A 17,274-nucleotide genomic window follows, 5' to 3' on the forward strand; every position below is an offset into this window, starting at 1 on the left:
TCCATTAACCTAAAGTTCACAGTACTTCTACGGATTACGTAGACCCACACAGCACTAGCACAAGGAGAGACTAAACACAGAACCGCACCACACTATACAAACACACTAACCACAACCTCATCCTCCGCCCCCTCCTGCCTTTACCCTCCTATCCACCCCCTGCGGCTGCCCTGACGATGCCGACCGCCAGCCCCGACGGGTACACCCGGGAAGACCTGAGCATACTCTCCTACAATGTAAACGGCCTCAACGTCAGAGAGAAGCGCACAAGGCTCCTGAGAGACCTGAAACACTACAGGGCGTCGGTGGCATTTATCCAAGAAACGCACTTCCAAGAAGGCAGGGCGCCAGCCTTGAAAGACCGCAACTTTCGAACAGGGTACTTTAGTAACAACCCGGATAAAAGAACACTAGGAGTCTGCATACTCTTTTCAAACGGGACCCCATACAAGGAGATAGCCACCCTCAGGTGCAAACAAGGCAGATACCTTTTCACTAAAGGCACAATAGTAGATCAGACCTACACATTCGCCAACCTGTATGCTCCAAACACGAAACAGCACTACTTCCTCCGGAACGCCCTAAGCACCTTGATGAAATTCACGGAGGGCACCTTGATCATCGGGGGAGACTTGAACTTGGCACTGCACCCAGATCAGGACTCCACGTCACCACGCGGAACAACACCACACGACAAACACGCCAACACACTTCGCCTTCTACATGCCCACCAATTAGCAGACTGCTGGCGAGCACTGCACCCAACAACCAAGGACTACACCTTCTATTCACAGACACACTCGACATACACGAGATTGGACTACTTCCTGACGACACATCACAACCTGAACCTGCTCCGAGACGCAGAGATCCTACCAATGACCTGGTCAGATCACAGCCCAATATGAATGCGGCTCAAATCGCCATTATACAGACCCCGGCAAATGTCATGGAGACTAAATGAATCGATCCTTTCGGATGGGGTGGAAGCAGACAAGATCAGTAACACCATAAGAGAATACTTTCAAACCAATGAAACAGAGGAAGTGACACCGCTGACGTGCTGGGAAGCGCATAAAACGGTCGTCAGAGGCCGGATCATCGCCATATGCGCAGCCCGCAAGAGGGCGGCGATGCGGGAGACGCTCGAACTCAGCAAAGATATAGCAGTCCTGGAGGCCAGACACAAACGAACCCTCGACGCACAGACGTACAGAGACCTAACAGCCAAACGAACCCAACTTACAACACACCTCAACCGAGCCATCCAACGCTCATACCAACACTACAGACACATGATACATGAACATGGCGATAAATGCGGGAGACTGCTGGCAAACCTTCTGAAACAAAGAAAAACTCAATTATACATCCCCAAGATAAAAGATACGCAGCAACGACTTAAGCACCTCCCAGACCAGATAGCGACAGAATTCCACACCTACTACCAGGGCCTATATCACCTCCGGCGAGACGAACAGGGAAACCCACAACCGGACAAAATTGATGCCATACACAGATACCTGAATTCGGCACACATGCGGGAACTACAAGAGGCCGACCGAGAAGCATTGGAAGCCCCCATCACATCGGAAGAACTGGCGTACGCGATGAAGAAGGCGAAGACGGGCAGAGCGCCGGGGTCGGACGGACTCCCTCTTCAATACTACAAAGTCTTCGCACAGGAGGTCGTTCCGAAACTGCTGCGAGCCCTGAACTCCATTCAAGAGGGGGCCACGCCAACGGCGCAGTTCACCTCGGCGAATATCACCCTGCTGCCGAAGGAAGGAAAAGACCCGACAGTGTGCCCAAGCTATCGCCCGATATCGGTACTAAACACCGATATTAAACTCCTTGCCAGTGTCATGGCGTCGCGGCTGGCGCCACTACTGCCGGCCACGATCCACCCGGACCAAACTGGATTCATCCCAGGCAGGGAGGTGAGGGACAACACGATCCGGGCCCTGAATATCATAGCACACGTCAGGACCCAGCAGCACGGAACCCTTCTTCTGTCCACGGACGCGGAGAAGGCGTTCGACCGGGTGGACTGGGATCTGCTGATGGAAACCCTCCACGCCATAGGAATAGGACCAAAATACAGCACCTGGACGAGGGCACTATACACCTGCCCGACGGCACGAATCAGGATCAACGGCGCACTGACAGACCCGTTCCAGATCCACAATGGGACCAGACAAGGCTGCCCGCTTTCGCCATTACTATTCGCGCTGACGCTGGAGCCATTCCTGAACAGGATCAGGCACAATGCGGACATCCAGGGGATCAAGATAGGGGACACACATCACAAAACACTAGCATATGCAGATGATATGCTATTCGTGGTCACGAACCCGCAAACCTCCCTACCAGCGATACAGAAAGAATTCGAGGAATACGGGCGGGTCTCCAACCTTAAAATCAATTACTCAAAATCAGAGATACTGAACTTGACCATCAAACACGCGGATAGACTGACCCTTCAGAGACAACACCCATACCGCTGGTGCGACCACCGCATGCGATATCTAGGGGTTTGGCTCACCACCAACCCGGCAGACCTGTACGCACAAAATTATCTCCCTATATTAAAAAAAGCGGTGGAGGAACTTCACGGATGGAATGCCCTCTACATTTCCTGGCTAGGGAGGATAAATGCGGTTAAGATGACACTACTGCCCAAGCTGCTGTTCGTGTTCCAGGCAATACCGATCCAAGCCCCCCAAACATTCTTTAAGGCACTGAAGGCCGAGGTCCGCAAGTTTATATGGAAAGGCAGGTCCCCACGCATAGCACACAACCAGTTAATCCTACCTAAACTTCGAGGAGGCCTGGCACTCCCTGACTTTGAAAAATACTACCACGCCACACACCTAACACGAGTGGTCAGTTGGACGATAGCCAGCGGCACAAAACCATGGACCCAACTGGAATCCGACACCATCAATTGCGACCTTCGGACGCTACCCTGGATACCCGCGGCGGCATACAGAAGTAAACGCATCACCAACCCCTTCGTGGCGGCAACCATGAAGATCTGGCACAGGCAGGGGCTGAAACAATACCTAACGACAGACCCAGGTCCGCTGCTGCCACTGAGGGGCAACCCGGACTTCCCAGCGGGAGACCTTGGTCCCAGACCGGGCCCAACGGGCCACACGGCTATCCCCCGCATGAAGGACGTCCTTGTGCACCCGTTCAACATTCGGCCGTTAACAGAACTCTTCCCAGACAGACTACACACATTCTCCCATACGCTGGCCAGAGCACAGCTCTCCCAGTACGCCAGATCGATTCCACAAAAACCGTCCCTGACGAGGGAGACGACACAATTCGAACGAATCTGCATGCAAGACAAGGAAACACCCCGAGCTATCTCACAGATATATACCATACTGATCACCAGCAGATACATATTGGCGCCGCCTTGTATAAGGAATTGGGAGGAAGACCTTGACGAGCCCATGTCAGAGGCAGACTGGGACAAATGCCTCACCATAGTACAAAAAACGCCTAGCTCCGCACGCCTACAAGAAAACTCCTACAAGATACTCACCAGATGGTATTTGACACCAACAACACTACACGCTAGGAACCCAGACATGCCAGACACCTGCTGGAGATGCGGGGAGGAAACAGGCACATTTTTACATATCTGGTGGTCATGCACACGGCTAACGCCATTTTGGGACACGGTCAGGGACGTCATACGAGAGGTGTCAGACGAGATGCTCCCAAGAACCCCGGCAGCCTTCCTCCTCCATCATACCAACATGGCAGTGCAAACATACAGCAGGTCCGTTGTACCGCGACTGCTAAACGCAGCCAAAGCTATAATCCCCATCTATTGGAAGCAGGGAAACGTACCCCCGATATCGCGGTGGGTGGAAGAGGTGGAAACCACCAGGAAGTACGAAGATATAAAGGCAAACACCCCGAAGCTCAGAGACCGTTACATCTCACGCTGGTTTCACTGGCTGAGGATAACCACATCGAACGACTTTCAACTACGCCTAGTCCAGCAGTAACCGGGGGAGACGAGAGGAAGGAGAGAGCAGCAGGGGAAACCAGAGGGGGGGCGGAGGGGTGCGGCGGAGTGGAGCAGCAGCAGGGGAAGGAGCCACAAATGACCCCATACCCTTACACCAACCCACCATCCCCCATCAAACTTGGACCAGACCCACTACCATGTCACACAAGATGGACACGGCAGCGACACGCAGCGACACGGCAGCGACACGCGACAGACACTGAACATGTCGGACTAGAGACACTACACACACGATACAACCCAACACGAGGACACAAAGACCACGTCCCGGCCTAGATAAACAAACAACCGAGACGCAGAGAGAAATATACAAAAAGGCTACACACAAATACGTTACGACAATACTCTAAACAAACACACACACACGTACAGACACCAGACCCCAAACCGAACTCTCCGACAAATACGACCCACAGGATTGGGGCACACAGACCTACATAGAACGCACACTAAGACGCTAGCCATGTCAGCAGGCCAACTACGTTAAATACCAGACAGCACGACCAACTGTTTACATGCAACTGGAAATATGCTGGAGCACACAAATGTGCAATGGTCTAAAACGCATAACTAAGATATACTCTTCAGTTAATAGTTCTTTGTTCATTTTTCCTCTTCTTAACTCGCTACCTTTGTTATACTAGTTCAGTACAGAATATTCCTGTTTATCGATGTCCAACCCTGCAAAGCTTATATAAACTTAATATTTGTGAATACATGCCTACAATGACTCAATCGCCTCTGCGTAGGCAAATACATGATATTCAGACGAATCTGCAATATGTTTGCCCCATGCTAACTGAAACTTAAATACGCACGCCTCTGCGAAGGCGACTACCTGCTTAAACTGTTTTATACTTGAAACCTGCTTTTATGTTGTGATAACAATAAAAATATTTAAAACAAAAGTATAGTTTCCATACTTAAGCAAGAGCATGTAAAGAGTAGTGTAAAAAAAAATGTAATAAAATAAAAATGTTTTTTTTTTTATTTTTTTTAACAATGGGCCTATTCGATGAGCATGGGCCTGGAGCTGCAGCTCCATCAGCCCTATGCTCATCCGGCCCTGTATGCATGTTCTAAAGTTTTTATTAGTCCATGCACATTTAAGTACAAAAGGGTATTTTCATATTTTTATTTTTGACAAGGTAAGTAGTAACCACAATTCATACAAGCGGGAGGCACCAACTGTACGGTGTACATGATCATACTTTGAACACCACTTGGGCACATGCCTATCAGTGTAATGAAAAATAGCCTTCAGTATAGCAAAAGCTCTTAAAACTTTTCTTGGTGTGGTTTTTATGAAAATTATTTATTTATTGAATTTTTATCCAATTTGAAAAAGGTAACAGTAGAATAAGTAATAATAGTATGGGTAAAAACGTGTGGGGTAGGGGACGGGTCTTACCGCTGAGCAGAATAGAAGCTGGTCACAGTAGCTTATGCTTTTCCCAAAAAATGTCACTGTTTAGCTACAGATAGACGGCGTTAATTCACTTATCTGGGTCACTGAGTGAAAGGGGGCATTGTGGTGTCCATAAGAATCTGAAGTAAGCTATAATTCCTGAAGTAACTTCCTGTGGCCTACAAGCACGGTTGGTGCAGGTGAGATGGTCGCTACTGATGGCTAGCGACTTTAGTTTGGGCCCTCGTTCCCTCCCATCTGGTACAAGCACCACCTGAGGCACTCTGCAAAAAAAAGTGGATTAAATCGGACAATAGCACTTGTAAGCTGCTTTGTGAACAGAGGTGACATAACGTGCGCTGGAGGTCAATACAAACCAAAAAATTCTAAACAAAATGAGAGAAACAAAAAAGGGAAAACAAAGGGGAGGAGAGGAGAAAAAAGAGGGCATTTCTACCATGGCTACATCTATTCAGGTGATTAGCACTCATATTCTCTTGCGGAGTTTCAAGTAGGCCTCAGTCTCTACTAGGGATCTTGACCTAGATATTCCCATACATTATTCCAACCAAAGGTCAGATGATTTTATTATGTTATATTGCTGCATACGTTATGGCTTGGCTGTGCTGCATTTACAGAATGGCCATAGAATCTGCAAAACTAAGAACAGCAAGAAAATGTAACGTTCCTGGGACATTCTTCCCATTCTTTTTGTCACTAGGAGGCTGGGAGGATTGAGATATGATAATGCATGACATATGATAGCTTAGACATAAATAACTTGCATCTTTTTGAGTTATCATAATTACCATGTCACTGTACAAATACTTTCAAGATGTGTTCCCTGCCTCAGGGACCTAAGAGTTGCGTGATAAGTAGGTCTCACAAAAAGCACTAAGTTTATCATTTCCCCCTTTTAAGTCCCCCTGGAACCTCTATCAGATGTGCACCGTGCCATAAGATGATAATATAAAGCGTACTAGCATTGCGGGAATAAAAAGACCGGACTAAGCACTTTTATGACCACAAGTATTTAATTAGCTAAAAAAAGCCAAGTTTTCCTTAGCTTTGTAATTATAGCAGATTTAATAGCAGCCTTCATTTCTTATTATTACATGTAAACCCTCGTACATCTGGCCAGACAGGGCGTCTACTTTAGCAGATTTACAGAGGGACAGCTGTTTTTACACACTTAACCTTTTATTATTGTTATCCGGTGTATCAAATGAAGGTTCAACAGCGTATTGTTATGTATATTATAGATATATCGATATTATGAACAAGACACACAGGATTATCAGCAGGAACATACAAAATGCTAAAATATTCAGTATATATATATATATATATATATAGTTAAAATGTATGTTCATAAAACATAATGCATACTAACACACTGATAGTTTTAGCTATTATTTGCAAATTACAAAACTATTCCGCAGAATTGTGAAGTTTTATCTACTGTGCTCTAAAAGTGCTCCATAAATTCAAAATTTTTGAAATAATATCTGAGTTTGGCTTGAAATTGCAATCAGCAATTTACCAAGACAATGCAAATGCAAATTTACTTAAACAGCTAATTGTAATAAACTGCAATCACCAAATCGGAAAATTCAGATAACACTACATGATTTGGACAAATTCTAAAACTCTGTTAGAGTCACGGTTTGGCTATGTTAGCCTAAATTTTTCAATTCACTTTTCAATTCACTCCAGTTTAGTGTGGAACCTAGGTTTGCAAACAGATGTCTAAAAACAATCAGAAAAACAAAGTTTGGATTCCAAGTCCTGTATCGTACAGTTGACTTATTGCATTCAAATGGAGAGATTCTCATGATTTTAACTGCAAAATGGAACTAATTAAATAATTTGACCCAACTGATGCACAGTTTGCCACTGGGCAAAGTATGAAATAAACTAATAAATGGAAACAAAGTGGTTTTAGACTAAACAGATTCCTCTTCTTCCTTTACCCCATTTGAAGTGAGGGGTTAAAATGAATAGGGGCAACAGAGCGGGAGTGATCCCTTCCAGAGACCATGCATTGGTTTAATGCCCATGCTTACTGATTAATTAACCTTCATACAACTACCAAAGATGTGAAGTTTTCGGGGGCCAATCTGCCTTAGTAGTTTCTAATTTATAAGGAGTTCTGGAAATTCTGGAAACTTCACTTCATCTTTTCTACTTTGTAACTTCAAAAGGGAAAAATGTCACATGATGGTACGTACATGCTGTTTAAAGTACCCCTCAATTTCTTAACTCCAATCTTTCCACACTGATTTTGTGAAACAGGGGGTAGGGGGGTTTGATCCTAGCTATTTTCTGGGTATTATGTGGAAATCTAGAGATCTCACTCCAAATTTATTTTCAATTTTTAACTATGTAGCTTCAGTCCACAGAGTTCAGTCTTTTTATATATTAGTTTAAGTAATGGAATTATTTTAGGGAAATATCAGACCCCCTTTAAGCCTTATTTTAGTGATCGTAAGACAAGAGCAGAACAAGTAACAATAAGTTTGGTTATTTCATCCCTAATTCAGTGCTACTTCAAGAGGTTTGCTAGAATGCTAATTCTGTCTAAACAGAATTTAGAATGTACGAAACGCTGCTCATCATTCATACATTTGCAATAAATAAATACGAAAAAAACAAAATGACACCAGCTAGTGATGACAATGCTTGGAAGAATTTGCAATCTAGATGCCCTTTAAAAAAATCTGTAACTGAGTATATTGTTTAATAATCAGAGGGAGCACACCGCAATGCAAGCATAAGCCTTACATATATTGTTTGCCTTTCTGAATATGGCATTTGTGTTATGATTCAACCTGCACATGTTCTTTAATAAACAACTGCCGCAGTGCACACAGGGTGAGTGAAGGATTATGTATTGGGGTTTTTATGGTTTTAGCAGTCTAGTTTGTATTAGTGGCCCAGTTGCAGATGTTCTCATACTTTCCTGCTGGTTTTTGTTTGGCATATAGTAATTAGTGTGGTTTAAACCACTCATCGGAGGAAAAATATGAATTTTACAGTCATTTTGAGTATACCGGGCTAATGTATCTGAATGCAAATGAATTCAATTTATTAGCCAGCAGGTGACAAGAGATAAGAGTTCTTTTAACAGGACCAACTAAATCTAACTTTTTTTTTCATGCGATTTTTGCATTTAAAGCTGTTTTTTTTCCCATCAAAATCCGTACTGCTTTTTAAAAACATTTAAATTCTATACAAGATAGCTTTGTGGTTTTTGAAATGCATTTTTTTTTTCATTGCTACAAAACCTTTTAGATTCCTCCTCAAGTAACTAAACATTTAAGAGCTAGAGATCATAATGTGCTATTATTTCTGATACATAAAAGAAAAAAAGCAAATAAGTGTAGAGTGTTTTAGGAATGTAAATTTAAGCAGGCGATGAACATCTGTATAGCTCTGTCAATGGAATGAGTTGTAGGTAAAACGGTAGGTGAAGGACCATTTAATAAATTGGAAAGTCAACATAATTTGCCAAAGGACAGCTTGGTGGGCTATAGAAGAAAGTGAAAAGGTGATCGAGTGACCAAAATATCTCCCAAAATACTAAGTTAAAGGATAAGAATACTCCCCTAGTTGTTAATGCATTCTATAGATAATGCTTTTAAAATAAAATGAAAACTATGTTACATAATCCAGTATGGCAGCTGGAGATATGGGCTCCCCATTGAAGATTGCAGAGCAGGCCACAGACATTCAGAATGGCATTTTATAGTATTTTATTAAGCAGTTTTGATTGTGTGATTATGTGAATATTACACAACATGGCTGATTGACTAGTAAAGGTGACCAAGCATAATAGGGTGGATGCAGCAAATGCATTAATATTGATATAAAATATACATTTATATATATATATATATATATATATATATTATAAAGATTTGCATTTGATAAAAAATATTTGAGAATTTCTATCAATGATCATATAAAGTAACAAGCTTGGGAAGAAAAGGCTTTAAATATCGTACTAGAATGGAAAAATAAAGATTTACATCTTTGTTTGATAAACAAGGTTATTGTCTAGAGAATTGTGAGAATTGTATTGAATTCCAAGTGCATTTGAAATTTTAGACCAAATTAGGTGACCTGGAAGCACAGCTGACCTCAATTTTTCCAACTGGCTCTTTTGACCTCTTTTGAAATGCTGTGCATCCCTGACAATTCTCCTTTTAGAATGTAACCAGAAATTGATAGAACACTAATTAGAACAAGATAGAATATATACAATAAAAAAAGGAAGTGAATGGCGCTTACACAGTAAAAACCAAAACACAGTACTGGAGTGAGAAAGGTGTTCCCCAACACCCTAAAGTCAAAATGTAGGAAAGGTATTAGAAGCAACAAGTGCCAAAATACACACAACACTCCCTGTGTATAAAGATATAAAATAATACTTATACATGTACAGATATATGTGGGGGATGTCCCATGTAGTCAGTACCTACAATAATAAAAAGGTACATAGTATAGACTGTACATACAAAGAGAGAAATATGGAGGTAATTGGATACACTCACGGATTTCAGAGCCGTGCCAGGCTCTGTATTTAGTGCCCAAGGGTGCCTCAAAAAGGCTTTGCTGGAGAATCCTGGATGATATCCCCCAGAGGTAGAAGGAACAGCAGCAGAGTGATGATAAAAAAAAGTATAGATTTATTGTAAATGAAAATTAAAATAGTAACTGTGCAGGTCCCATATGGTGACTCACAGAATCACAGTCATGCAGACGCGTTTCAACTCAGTCCGAGTTTTCATCAGTGCATAAAATCATCCGGTTGCTGTTCCGTTTTAAATTCTCCGCTATTCTGATTGCCGGTCACATGGGCGGAAGTTCGGGTGGCCGGCGTCTGACATCACTTCCAGTATTTCGGCGCTCATTTTCCAGCTTGATTGTGTTTAATGCATTTGCCCATTCGAGGCTGGAAACTCCATCTTGTAAATGGGCATCTGGTATAGTTTTTAGCATGCTCGCATAGAAAGGGACTTACATTATTGAAAGTGACATAATTATATATACAAAATAGCGGTAATAATGCAATGGTATGCATAAAGGAAAGGACATTATAAATACATAATGTACAATATCAGTATGGAATTAATTAGTACATTTGTCCAACTAGGGCAGAGGGGTTCCATATTGAGGATGGACATCTGTCATATCTTAACCCCTTAAGGACCGGACTGTTTTTGCGATGTTGTACATTTGCGACCAGGCATCTTTTTACACTTTTAGGTGTTTGTGTTTAGCTGTAATTTTCCGCTCTCTCATTTACTGTTCCCATACAAATTATATATTGTTTTTTTCAGGACAAAAGGGGCTTTCTTTACATACCATTATTTATATAATCTCATGTAATTTAATTTTAAAAAAATGAAAAAATATGATGAAAAATTGAAAAAAATACATGTTTTTTGACTTTTATGTGAAAAGTCTTTTACTCATCTACAAAAGCGAATGAAAAAAACTGCTAAATAGATTCAAAATGTTGTCCTGAGTTTAAAAATACCCCATGTTTACATGCTTTTTGCTACTTTTTTGCATGTTATAGGGCTATAAGTACAAGTAGGATATTGCGGTTTCAAAACATACATTTTTAAAATGTATCAATAGTGACATTGTAGCACTATTATCTGTCATAAATCGCTGAATAACACCCCACATGTACATATTTTTTTTAAAGTAGACAACCCAGGGTATTCAATATGGGGTATGTCCAGACTTTTTTAGTAGCCACTTAGTCGCAAACACTGGCCAAAGTTAGCGGTCATATTTGTTTGTGTGTGAAAAAAGTAAAAAACTAAATTGAACGCTAATTTTGGCCAGTGTTTGTGACTAAGTGGTTACTAAAAAAGACTGGACATACCCCATTTGCAATACCTTGGGTTGTCTTCTTTTGCAAATGGTATGCCATCATGGGGGTAATTCTCATTCCTGGGCTACCATACGCTCTCAAAGGCAACGTAACCAACCTGGCCATTTTCAATGTAAAAATATTTGACCCATATATTTGACCCTGTAACTTTCAAAAACGCTATAAAACCTGTACATGGGGGGTACTTTTATACTCAGGAGACTTTGCTGAACACAAATATTAGTGTTTCAAAACTTGAAAATGTATCACAACAATTATATCATCAGTAAAAGTGCTGTTTGTGTGTGAAAAATGCAAAAAAAGTCACTTTCACTGACAATATCATCGCTATGATATGTTTTACTGTTTTGAATCACTAATATTTGTGTTCAGCAAAGTCTCCCGAGTAAAACAGTACCCCCCATGTACAGGTTTTAGGGTGTCGTAGAACGTTACAGGGTAAAATACAGTGACAGCAAATTAAATTCTCTGGACTTTCGGCCTGGGTTGGCAGGCAGGTCCCTTAAATTGCAATCAATAAAATAACTTAATTATGTAAAAATATTACATAAATACGCACGTAGAATTTAAATATATATGCATATTTATATATTTGAAGTCTACGTGTATATTTATATAATTATTTATGTAATTTTGTATATGGACATATGAATAGTTCGTATTCTTTTTATTTATTTATATATACATAGATATATATACAATTTCATTCTAAGTGTATTTTGATATAAATATATATATATTAATATCAAAATACAGTTAGAATAAAATTTCGTATAGATATATAATTTTTTTTAAAATTTGTATTATTATTTTTAATTTTTTAATTTAATTTAAATTACTTATTATTCGTATTTTATAATAATATATATATATACAATATATATAGTTATTATATATATTATATATATACGTGTGTAATTTAATTATAAGTGTATTTTTATATTAATATATGTACATATTAATATAAAAATACACTTAGTATGACATTATATATATGATATATAGACATATATTATATAGGTATAATATATGTCTATATATCATATATATATACACATATATAATAATCATTTTTTTTAATTAACTATAACTTTAATTTTTTTTTTTATTTTACACTTGCAGGGAGACTGCCTGTCAGCACAGGCAGTCCCCTTGCAGGCAGAGACTAGGACACCTATTGTGACCATGTGGTCGCCCTGTTGGGCGATCACATGGCCACAGGGGTCCTAATCCGCCATGGGGAGACTGTCTGGGCTGCAGGCAGTCTCCCCACACCGGGAGCACCGCCGATCGCCGCCGGGGGAACGACGGCGATCGGGTAAGTACCTCTTAAATTTAGGACGGTTCAGGACCGTCGTCGGTCGGCAAGGGAAAAATGCCGATGACGGTCCTGAACCGTCTAGCGTCGTTAAGGGGTTAAAGAATGCATACATATAAACAGTAATTACTAAAATGCAATAAAATAAAATAAAATAGAATAAAATAAAATAGGATAAAAATGAACAATATTAAAGCAGCAGCAATATAATAATATATACAAAAAAAGAGAAAAAATATATGTATATATTAAACAGCATGTAGGTGCATAATACAAAATGATCCCATCTAGGTGGTATAAATGTGGCCCATATAGAATAAGATTGGTGGGTGGAAAAGAACTAAAAAAAGAGTCTCTATAAAAAACTATAAAAAATAAAAAATTATAAAAAATGAGCCAACTCAAAATCTAAATTTAAACCGTAGGGGGATAGGGTATTTAATTCAAAAATCCACCTACTTTCAATTTTACAAAGTTCTTTAAAATTATCTTCACCCCTCCAATCTTTTTTCTTTTGGGCAATGGCAGTGAAATTGACATATGAAGGGTCACTATTGTGGCATTGTGAAAAATGTGCAGAGACACTGTGTTTGGCATACCCCCTCTGTATGTTGCGCAAGTGTTCCAGTATGCGGGTTTTTAAAGTCCTCGTACTGGTAAGCATCAATGTGAACAGAAAATACAACTAAACATCTTCCCCATCTCCTCCCCACTCGTACTCCGGGTTATCCAAATGTGCACTCATTCACTCATCTATGTTCCTATAAATACGTTCCCATGGTGGTAGGGGGATTACATAAAACACAACGTTCTCAGAGTAGACTGAACTGTTGCTGAAGGTAAATGTCTCTGAGAACTCAGTGGCATGCGGACATGAACCGTGTAGGAACATCAAACCCACCCCACAGGCAGCCCGTATCTCCTGGATATAGCAATCTATCCCCCAGGTGCCACCACGGGAGGAGAGGGAGGCTTAAATTAAGGCCTCAAAAGGCCAGCAGACAACATTAACATACACTCAGGGGCTCCCACCTACAGTTCCTCATATCGATCCACATACATGCCTGCACACCCAAACACCTTTAGGTAAATTACAACAGGCTGAGTAAAAAAGGAAAAATAAACAACTATAGAACCAAAAAGAAAGGCAGCTTGCATTAAACAGAATGTGAACCCGGACACGGATGTAGCAGCCATTTGGCATCAATAAAGAAAGGAGAAGAGAGCTTCTGACAGATGCAGTATTTTATTCTTCGCATAGAAGTGTGCAGGAATGCTCTAAACATCACCAACGTCAATATCTTCAGCACTGTGAAAACTGTAAACGACATGGAATACAAAATACATTTGCTTAACGAGTTTCACTGAAAGGATTATAAACAGAGTTATACATTAGAGTTGAAATTACAACAAGTCACCTTAATGGAATACAACTCACATGTAGAAAGATTTGGGCTGCAGTACCTCATATATGAACATTGAACTATACACAACATATCTTTAAGTTAATTACATGAACACACTTAATGCCAAAAACATATACTTTTACAGCGTACCTCGCTCCACTTGCAAAGGGGTGCAATTTGAACTCAGAAAACTTTGACATCGATCACCTTCCCACGAGGTTCTGCTAGCTTGCTTGGCATCTAAATGCTGTGTCACAGAGAGCTTCTGCCGCCAGAGCTAGAGGAAGGAGGGACTACTTGACTGTACAAGTTCCAGGGCAACGGCTCTGATGACGTCAGTGTGGAACAACGATTTAAAATTACTGGCGGACACTTACAATGGATAAACCCCAATGTGACCCATGTGGCAACTTGGGAGTCATTCAGCTGGCTGAGGTAGTTTACTGAAGGTCTTGGCTCCTATCCTGGACCACTTGTCTCAAGCTGGAGACGGTAGTAGCTAGATCCGCAGCTGCTTTTGGCCTTAGTGACGACATAGGTGGTAACTGTAAAGTACGTAAGATATTCTCCGGGTCTTCCTTAGCTGATAGAGTTAACAATGAGTCTCCATGGGGCACCGCCAATGTACTTGATGCTCCTCTCTAACCCTAAACCCAGTAATATTAAACACCCCTCATACCACAACTAAACCCCTCTCAAATATTTCATCCTCATAACACTAAACACACTGTGCAATCTAACTCTGACATTAACACCTATATCATTTTCAACCCCCTCCCTTTACCCTAACCACTTCTAACATTATCTTTAACCCTGCATGCATTTACACCGCTGCATACACTCACTATACTCACAGACTCAAACACAATACAATACAAGCAGAACTATTCATATACATTCATATACACATATGATGTTGTCAAATTTGAATACGTTTTTAAAAAATGTTTAATGCTTGCAGTTCCAATTAATTGTTGTATTTAACTTACTTTGTTTCTAATTGTTTTAGGGGGAAGGGCAGGTGGAGCAGGGGGCACCTTAGAATTCAGTGCCTACATACACCAGACATGTATATCCAGCCATACTTATTTATCTAATTCTCACTGCCCCTTATCCTCACATTCAATTTGTATGCATCTTGAGGCCCCCACACAATTTGTTGTCTTTGCCAACAGGTAGCAACCTCATCCCTTGTGTCTAGCGTGATCAGCACAACGCAGGTCTTGTATTACAGATAAGCACAATCCCAGCGAGATTCACACTGTAGCATTGCAGAATGCTGGGGTTTGACATTGTACATTGCTATAACACGAGCTGCAGAGAATGTGCTTCTCTGTAATAGCAGTTCAGCGCCATGCAGACGTGTTTCTTTCCTACCCAGAGCTGCATTTTACCACCACCTGACTTCAGGTAATCCAAATCTCTTTTGCCCAGGCGAACGTTCCTTTCTCCCTTTATTGAGGAAGATTGAAATGTAACAGATGTGTATTATCAGTAAATCGCACAGAAAAAGACCCATGTATCATGTTATAAATATAAACATCTTAAAATCATAAAAACAGAATTAGACCTCAGTCCACACGGGGACATAGCCCTGGTCACGGCTCTCAACTCCGGGTACTCTATGTTCAGCGACGACACTAGCTACATGCAGGAAAGTACCGAGACTCCAACTGGACCACTGGAAGCGAACGGACCAGTGAGGAACAAGTGCTGCACTGTATCAGAATCTGGGGCTGGTGGGGTAGCTTTGAGGACAAACAATATTTAATTCTACCTCTGGGCAGGCTACATGGGTCAGTGGGCATAGGATAAACACCCTCCTCAATATAAGACCCTACACTCCTTAGGCCTTTTGACCCATAGGGCAGTGTTTCTATCCCTGCACCCCCTTTTAACCACTTTCAGTTTGAGCGTTTTTTTTTTTTTTTTTAAATCTTGCTCCACTCTGTGGCATTAATCTGGCTAGTATCATCTTGGTGCTTCTCATGGGCTCTATGCCCTCAATTAACCTTACTGCATGCTCTCAATGCATTTGGCCCACACGTTACCCTGTCTATGTTCACTACTAGCACTGTGTTATATGTACACACAAAAGTGTTACAATTATTTAATCTACACCAGAGATCAATAGTGTGGTGAAAAATACCCTTATCTCAATGGATAGTGTTGGCAGCTTCCTCCAGGAATATCCGAGAATGTATTTCTTTATATACAATATAGGTACAAAAGTAGGGGGGCAACTATAAAGCATGTGTATATATATATATATATATATATATATATATATACACACAGACACACACACATACATACACAGGGCTCAACAAATTCCAGGCTCCATGTCGCCATGTCGACTAGACATTTCGCCCTGGTGCCTGGCATTTGTCAGCCATTTGCTAAGCCACGCAGGAAACAGTAAAGCCGGCTGCCGCGAGGAGCATGGAGGTGACGCGTAAGGGAGCAGTAACCTTCCTGCAGTTCTTCTCTGCTCCCTTGTTTAGTGACATGACATCACTCCGGCCCCGGTATCACTACAGAGAGTGCGCAAAGGAGCAGAGAGAAACTGCAGGAAGACTGAGAGGAGACACACTGGATGCCAGGGAAAGATCCACTCAGCTCTCCCAAAGGCTGGGTGGATTTAAATAAAATTAAAATGAGATTTGGTGTGCAATGGGGTGGAGCATGCATGTATGTGTATGTGTATGTGTATGTGTGTGGGAGTGAAGGTATGTAGGGAAGAAGTGTGTTTGTGGGTGAAGAGATGATGTGTGTGAGGGGTGCACTGTGTGTCTATGCGAAGGTGTACTCTGCGTTGGTGGGAGTGTATGTGGGGGGTTCACTGTCTGTGAGGGTGTATTGTGTTCTGGGGGTGTAAAGAGTGGGATAGGGAAGAGCTTTACAGTTTTTACTTTAATAATTGTTTACAAAAATATATATTCCCTTTTCCCTCATCTTACCTTGCAGGGAGGGAGTGGCACAATCAGATCTGTGGTGGTTGAGAAGGCTGCCTATCCATCGAATACAGGGGAACACAGACTGAACCCCCCACACACAGACTGACCCATACACACAAACTGACCCCCCCACACACAGACTGAACCCCTCACCCCCACACACAGACTAGTCACCCCACACAGACTGACCCATACACACAAACTGACCCCCACACACAGACTA

This window comes from Pelobates fuscus, chromosome 3, assembly GCF_036172605.1.
Source record: "Pelobates fuscus isolate aPelFus1 chromosome 3, aPelFus1.pri, whole genome shotgun sequence".
Taxonomy (NCBI): Eukaryota; Metazoa; Chordata; class Amphibia; order Anura; family Pelobatidae; genus Pelobates; species Pelobates fuscus.